Source organism: Rhagoletis pomonella, unplaced genomic scaffold (assembly GCF_013731165.1).
Source record: "Rhagoletis pomonella isolate Grant_MI unplaced genomic scaffold, Rhpom_1.0 Rhpom_scaffold_00002, whole genome shotgun sequence".
NCBI lineage: Eukaryota > Metazoa > Arthropoda > Insecta > Diptera > Tephritidae > Rhagoletis > Rhagoletis pomonella.
The window spans coordinates 73,321,511-73,330,011 of record NW_023458556.1 but is presented as its reverse complement, the minus strand read 5'-3'; positions in this window follow the sequence as shown (position 1 = coordinate 73,330,011).

The following is an 8,501-nucleotide window of genomic DNA, read 5'->3' as shown; positions in this document are numbered from 1 at the left end:
GCCATGTAGCTTGGTGGATGTTCTTATGCTGGAACCTAGTACTACATTTTACCATGTTTCGGGCCCCGGCGAAGTCGATCAGCCTCAGTCCGTTATCGGACGTTTCGTCGTGGAGGCTGAGTTTTCCGACAGTGGCGCCAAAGATCCCTTCCTTGTCCACCTTGGCATTAAAATCGCTAAGCACGATTTTGACATCGTGTCGGGGCAGCGCTCATAGAAGAGATCCTTGGACGCCTCATCCTTCTCTTCCGTCGGGGCATGGGCGCAGATGAGCGAGATGTTGAAGAATCTAGCTTTGATGCGGATTGTGGCTAGACGTTCGTCCACCGGCGTGAACGCCAGTACTCGGCGATGGAGTCTCTCTCCTACCACGAATCCAAAACCGAATTTGCGCTCCTTTACGTGGCAACTGTAGTAGACGTCGCAAACTTCACGCTTACTTTTCCTTGCCCCGTCCATCGCATTTCTTGGATGGTGGTGATGTCAGCCTTTGTCTTCCCGAGGACATCAACCAACCGAGCAGAGGCACCTTCCCCATTAAGGGTCCGGATATTCCAGGTGCATACCCTTAAATCATAGTCCTTTATACGTTTGCCGTGGTCGTCATCAGAAAAAGGTCTCATCCGAGGCTTTTTAGATATTCTTTGGGCGGGGTTTTAACGTGGCGGGACCCAAACCCAGCGCATGCGAAGTTTTACGCCTTCTCACTTTAGCTCGCTCCCAAACGGCTGTTTGGTTGCTACCCAGAGGATACGTGGATATAAATATCCGGACGTTGTGAGCTGCGATTTGAACCGTACGCACAAGAATCGCTTCTGGCCACTCCCAGGTGAATGGCAGTCAAAAGTTTTCCACTTCTGCGCACGGAACCATCCATAAGTAAATACGTAGTGTTTATTAAAAACGAAACTCTTATATAAAAAAAAAAGTTTCTGTCATAATAGGTCTATTCATACAATTTTCCAGTAAGTACTAGCAGCCAGAGAATAAAAGAATCATAGCGAGTAAAATTGAGGGGAAGACTAAAATTTCACAAAAATGTTATTGAACGCAGTAAATCTTACGCCATTCTGACTTTCTGATAGGTAAGTAAGTTTTTTTCTAACAAATATTTTTGATACCACATCATGACGCATTCAAAAATAAAAGAATCTCCTCCAAGCACCCTTGTTTCACAAAAAATAAGTAGATATAGCTACAAATGTGTTTTCAAAATTATCCCATTTTCGTTTTAACGATCAACTGACAAAGTCGGTCAGAACCATTCAGCATTATTATCTATTTTGGTATATTTCACAATATTTTGCGTAAATTCCGTCCAACAAATTTTTCATCCACAATTGAATAATTTTATACGGCAGCCATAGTTGACGCACGGAAATTAGAAAATTAGAGATTAATAGTAAATTAACTAAACTAAACTTTTCTTCCTTTCTTTTGTTTATTTATGAACACATGTTGTGGTCAGCAGACATTTACTTGTAAGTGTTCATAGGTAAAAATTTTTCCAGCAGAAATTGGCAGATCTCCGTGTCCGTGGTCTTTTAAATGTTGGTACTTTTTCGGCTTATTTAGTACACTTTTTTTGGCCATTTGGTACAAAATTAAAAAACTCCTCAATTATCATCCCTGTGATAGAGTGCGAATACGTTCCACTTTTGGATCGTAAATGTCTTCTTCTTTGTGCACGAAACAGCCCAGACTTTTTTTCCGGGCACAATTGTGCAAAAGGGCAATTTGAAATTTGAACAGTGTTGTTGTTTAAATCTGAAAGCAAATTTTATAAAAACAAAAGTGGAAAATATCACAGAATTTTCAGAAAATGTAGTTATTTGGTAACTTTATTAGCAATATAAGATAAATACACGTAAAATTATTGTTTAGAGCTGATATGTTGATTCCGGGCACGAAATGTGCTTTTTGCGTTCCTCACGCTTTGGGCACTTTTGGCACGTGTTGGCACACTTTTATTGTATTGTTACCGTTATCCTTGAGACCTTGAGGGATTTCCCAAATATCCTCCGGCTCGTATCGCTGGATTGTTAAATAAATGCTAACGATGACCAAATTGTAGTACAATTAACTTTATTGTACAACAAACAATTTACAATATTCGCTAATACAGTAAAAACACTTTACAATACTTGCTAAAGCTTGACTTGGAACATTCTACTTCATTCCTCGAATATTCTGCCTATTTCTCGTTGTTCGCTTCGCGTTGCCGCAGTATTCGCCACACTGCCCTCCACCTAAGTCTGATCGTCCCGATCAGACACACTTGCTGTTCCAACCGCTGCAAGTCTTTCCAAGTAGACCACTTTCATCTTGGTCCTCGGTCTCCCAGCTGTCTGGATTCCATGCACTGCGTCCTTCACCCGTTTGTCAATCCTATACGGTCCTTTCCAGTTACGATGTTGTTCGGAGGTGAATCCTTTCTTCGGCTGCGGCATGTGCAACAACACCAAATCGCCTTCCTGTAGCTCCTCTCAGCTCGATGCGTTACTGGACATTGCTTCCAGCTTATCTCCGGTGGTGCACCATCTCACATGGTCGTGCTTCTGCCGGTCACTGGTGGTGGCCAGACCATGTCTCCTCTCGTGGGCACCCTTTTTGCCAGATCTATGCCGCATCATCTGTCCATGACACCCAGACTCCCGCCTTCGTGCTGCACTGCCGTTAGCACATCTTGCTACATCCGGATCCTTACGCTGAAACTTCCGCCGTCGTTTCGTATCTCGCTCTTCCGCCGATGCTAACTTCATTGACCGGACATGTATAACCTCATCCTTGGCTTCCGGCTTAACTGCTCGCCTTTGCCGACCACCTTTTTCGGGACACTTCAAAGCGCGCCTACTGCTTCCACAGCCGCTTCCATTTCCGGCCACCGGCGTATCACCATTGCAACGTGGTTTAGCGGCTGTCCTTCTTCCGGAAACACTGCCTGGCTTGCCATGACCACTTCCTTGTTGCGACCTCTTCTTCACTGAGCTGGCGGAACCGTCACGCTTTTCCTGTATCGGTGAACCGCTTCCTCCTCCTGACGAAACCACTCCGTCTCCTTCACTGCCAACCTCCGCCCAACTAACCGCTTCCGTTTCTGGTGGAATCTTCGACACTTCCTGTAAGACTAACCGTCTGCTGCAGCACTGCCTGTCGTAACCAACCCTAAGTGGCACTTTCCTTTGACGATCTGTCAGGATCATTCTGTGGAGGTCAATCTTCATGCCTTGGCCAAGTAAGAAATCCACGCCGATGATGACTTCATCCACAATGTCTGCCACTATAAACTTAGCGTACGAGGCCACACCGTCGATTATTACCTCACATTGTACTTCTCCTAACACTTGGGTGCGTTCTCCAGTTGCTGTCTGCAGCTTTGCACCAGGTAGTCGCTTCACATAAAAGGTGGCCAAATCCGGTCGAATAATGGAATGTGTTGCTCTAGTATCTACTGTGAGTACTCTCTCCTGCCCATTCACACATCCACCAACAGTGAGGTTGCATGCTTTCCGGCCAATTTGTGAGACGGAGACTATGGGCCCTTCAACTTCTGGAGCCAGCACGCGGCCCTTCCTGCTGCCTCGTTTTAGTTTAACGACTGATTGGAGTTGGCTTCGTCTCCTTCAGCCCTGCGTTTGCGTCCTGCTGAATTGTTTAGCCCACTGAAACTTGCGCTGCAATCGCGGGCGAAGTGGCCTGGCTGTCCACATTTAAAACATTTGCCAGAGCCATTCTTTTTCTCGCCCAGCAGTTGGATAATCTTCTTCAGCATTTCATTTGTCTCTTCCGGTGTTTCCACTTCCACACGATGTGCTTTGTAGGCTGGTCTACTTAGGAGCGCCGCCGTTTCACGCGCCTGAGCATACGAGACAGTTTCAGCAAATGTTGGCTTTGGATTCGCGTACGTCTCTCGCTTGGTATACACGTCCCGCATTCCGTTGATGAACCTCTGGATTTTTTCCCTTTCGAAGTGCTCACCAGATGCATCTCTAATTGCCAAATGAGCCAACCTTTCAATCTCGGAGGCGAATTCCTGTAGAGTCTCGTTGGATTTCTGGCAGCGATTCTCCAGCTCCATCTGGTAAATCTGTCTCCTGTGCTCACTACCATAACGTCTTTCCACTGCACCCATTAACGCATCGTAACTGTTCCTTTCACAATCAGGAATAGTCTGTAAGATTTCCGCTGCAGGTCCTTTTGATGCAACGAACAGAGCAGCGGATTTATCCTCCATGCTCCAACGATTTGCTGTAGCTGTCTTCTCGAACTGGAGCTTAAAGACTTGGAAAGGAATCGTGCCGTCAAAGGATGGAATCTTTACCTTGGGAGCACTTGTCAAAGTAGCTGGACGATTCATCTGCAAATCTCGGAGGCGACCTTCCAACTCTTCTAACTTAGCCTCGACTTTATCCTGTCTATCCTTGATTTGATCGTTATCTCTAGCCAAATTCTCCTGCAGTTGTGTAATCTTTGCATCCTGCACTTCCAGCACTGTGATACGTGAGTCTTCTGTGCCTGTAGCTGCGACGAAATATCTGACAACTGTGTTTGCATCTGAGATGACATCTGCGACATGCGTGTATCCTGTGCTTGCATCTGTGACGACAGCTGTAATGACATCTGTGACATGGCAGCCAATAACGTGTTCATGTCCATAGCTGTTGATGAACTAAGAGCCTTTTGCTGTTCTTCAACCTTCCCGGATGTCTGCTGCACATCCTTCGACGAACAAGCATCCTCATCCTTCTGGTCGTCCTTTGCGGACGCATCGTCGGGTTTACCCTGGAAGTCGTATTTGTCCACGTCGATGCCTTCAGCTTCCATAGCCTCCCGCAACCGGGATAACAATTCCACTTTTCTTCCGGAGGTGGCCAAATTACGCTTTTCCAACTCCTGTTTCAGCTCCTCAATCTTTAAGTCTTGAATTTTCGCCATTTTCAGTAGTTTATCCTTCGGGATTTATTTAACACCAATTGTTACGGTTATCCTTGAAACCTTGAGGGATTTCCCAAATATCCTCCGGCTCGTATCGCAGGATTGTTAAATAAATGCTAACGATGACCAAATTGTAGTACAATTAACTTTATTGTACAACAAACAATTTACAATATTCGCTAATACAGTAAAAACACTTTACAATACTTGTTAAAGCTATAACAACGCTTTACTAAACTTGTTAACACAATTAAACTTATAGCTTGCTTATTCGCAACTCACTTCTCTGCTCACTTTACTTGTAGCTTGCTGACTTGTAACTAACTAACTTCGCTGTGGCGATGCCCTTATATACCTGCGCTCGCACTTATGGCAACTCTAGAACGTTCTGAAGTTTATCGCTCATTCTCTTTCTCTCGCTGTTCGCAGTGTTCATCCAACTTGACGTTTCTCTTTGTGGAACATTATACTTAATTCCTCGAACATTCTGCCTATTTCTCGTTGTTCGCTTCGCGTTGCCGCAGTATTCGCCACAGTATCATGTTCGAATTCGAGCTGTCACAACCAGTGTTGCCAGTATAACGGGTTTAATAAAATCCCCTTCAAATATAACCTAAATCCCGTTTTATACTAAAGTTGTAATAGAAATCCCTCGCTATTCGTATCTAGTATACATAAAATGCTTTCGAATGAAAAAACACAAGCATGTAAGTTAACAGTAGCCTTTGCCTTTCAACTAAATTGTAAATATAAACAAATTTCCAATAATGCAGTTGGTCATATTGTTGGTTGGACTTATATGAGGAAATCTAATTAAACCAATGGAATAACACTGATTTAATTGAAGATGCAATTTGATACCCTTCTGCAACCAACTGGGTAAACAATGGCTTAACGAAAGTTGCAACTGCAAAGCAACTGCGCAATTCCAAAATTAATTTATTATGCTATTAAAAAGATTCTGCAAAACAACTGCAGCTGAATAAATATTTTGACTAAGAAATAAGTTGCAACTGCGCAATTCTAAATTATGTTATTAATAAGATTCTGCAAAACAACTGCAACTGAATAAATAATGAAACTTAATATCTTCAATAATAAAATTCCAAAAGAACTAATTGGAAATTATAACTGAAAATCATGTAAACATAATTTTAAGCTATAAATAAGATTCTTTTTGAATAAAGTTCAGTTTGGATTCAGTTTTGCAACAACACACCAATTGTTTGGTATCAGTCTTGCAACAAGACATACGTTTTAAGTTATTTTTAAAACGTATACCGGGCTCAACTAAAGTTAATTGGCGCCCAACGTGACCGCCCGCGATAAGTGTCGGTCAATTAAATAACAAGTATCCTCGCCGGAGGAGAAAACGTAAAAAAAAACTATAAAATAAGTATCCTCACTGGAGGAGAAAAAAAGTGAAAAAACTCATAAAAAGTATCCTCCCAGGAGGAGAAAAAAATTAAATATTTAAGTATCCTCAACGGAGGAGAAAAAAATTAATAAAAAAAAACTTAAAAAGTATCCTCATTGTAGGAGAAAAAAGTTAAAAACTTTAAATATCCTCATTAAAGAAGGAAAATTTAAACAAAGACCGTGGAAATAGATAAATAACTCAACATCAAAATCAACAACAAAGTGGCCGTGGAAATAGATAAATAACTCAACATCAAAATCAACAACAAAGTGACCGTGGAAATAGATAAATAACTCAACATCAAAATCAACAACACAGTAGTAGCAGAGTATAACAACGGTGGAAAGAAGACCAGTAAATCAATAACAACAGTGACAGCAACAAGGAGCTAAAGCAGCAAATTAATGTAAGAATTATTTATACTATTCTATATTTTTGTATTATAAAAAAATTTAACTGACGGACGCTCTGCCACCTGACTTTGACTACGACGAAATAAATAGAATAGAAAGGAAAAATTGGTAATAGAAGAGAATTCTGACGAATTCAAGGAAAAAGTTTTTAGAGAAAGAGATCTATTTGATGAAGGTAGTGATGAGGGAAGAGTAAAGTGTATGGAAGCAGTATTTAAATATATAGGAAAGGATAAGAAAGCCACATTAGCAGATTATTATAATAGAGAGACATTAGAATCAGAAACGGTAGCATTGATTCGGGTTGCAAAAAGAAGTGGTAAATTTTAAAATGGGACAAAATCAAAGCGGTCCAAAATATAATAAAATTATAGTTTAAAAAACTAAAACCTCCCTATTATAATTGCCATTCGTACTGTCATCAGGTATGTAACTTGGGAATAAAAATCGCTGCATCTTTTAGGCGCATCAATATTACATAGTTACATCCCGAGTTAATAAAAGGAAGGTTATAAAAACTTGTACTATTGTGATTATTGTAAAGGAAATCATAAAACTGAAAAGTGTCCTTATAAAAAACGGTGTTGTTTATTTGTGAAGTGTTTAAATACAAATCTGGAAAGATTAATAAAAAACTTTTCAAATATGACTTTGAATAATGAGAATAAGGCTCTAGTAGCAAGATTAATTGCGGCACGAATGCATCACTCAGACTAGAGGTGTCTGAATTGCGTAGGCAAATTGAGGGATTAACAAAATCAGTAACCATAACTGATTACAGACCAGAAGTGATCGACTCTCAAATTAACTGCGATGAATCATTGGAGGTTATTAAGTCATTACCAGAATTTTCTGGTAAGCAAAATAAATATGTTAGCTGGAGAGAATCAGCTAATAATGCGATGAGCTTATATGTGAGAGGCAGCCGTAGGTATTTCGCTGCATTAACCATTTTACGAAACAGGATTACCCAGGACGCAAACGATTTATTATCAAATCATGGGACAGTTCTAAATATTAACGCCATTTTACCGCGACTAGATTTTGCTTATGCTGACAAAAGGCCTGCTCATATTATTGAGCAAGAGATGAGCATTTTGCGCCAAGTTAGTAATACTGTGACGAATACTGCGGCAACACAAAGCGAACAACGAGAAATAGGCAGAATGTTCGAGGAATGACGTAGAATGTTCCACAAAGAGAAACGTCAAGTTGGATGAACACTGCGAACAGCGAGAGAAAGAGAATGAGCGATAAACTTCAGAATGTTCTAGAGTTGCCATAAGTGCCAGCGCAGGTATATAAGGGCGCCGCCACAGCGGAGTTGTAAGTTAGTTACGGAGTTACAAGTCAGCAAGCTACAAGTAAACTGAGCAGAGAATTGAGTTGCGAATAAGCAAGCTATAAGTTTAATTTTGTTAACAAGTAGTAAAGCGTTGTTATTGCTTTAACAAGTATTGTAAAGTGTTTTTACTGTATTAGCAAGTATTGTAAATTGTTTGTTGTACAATAAAGTTAATTGTACTACAATTTGGTCATCGTTAGCATTTATTTAACAATCCAGCGATACGAGCCCGAGTATATTTGGGAAATCCCTCAAGGTTTCGAGGATAATCGTAACAATACTATTATTGAGTTTTACAACAAGGTTAACGAAAAATTAACCTTACTCATAAATAAGACAATTATGACATACGGATCAGACAGTGCAGTGACCAAAGAGTTAAATGCGA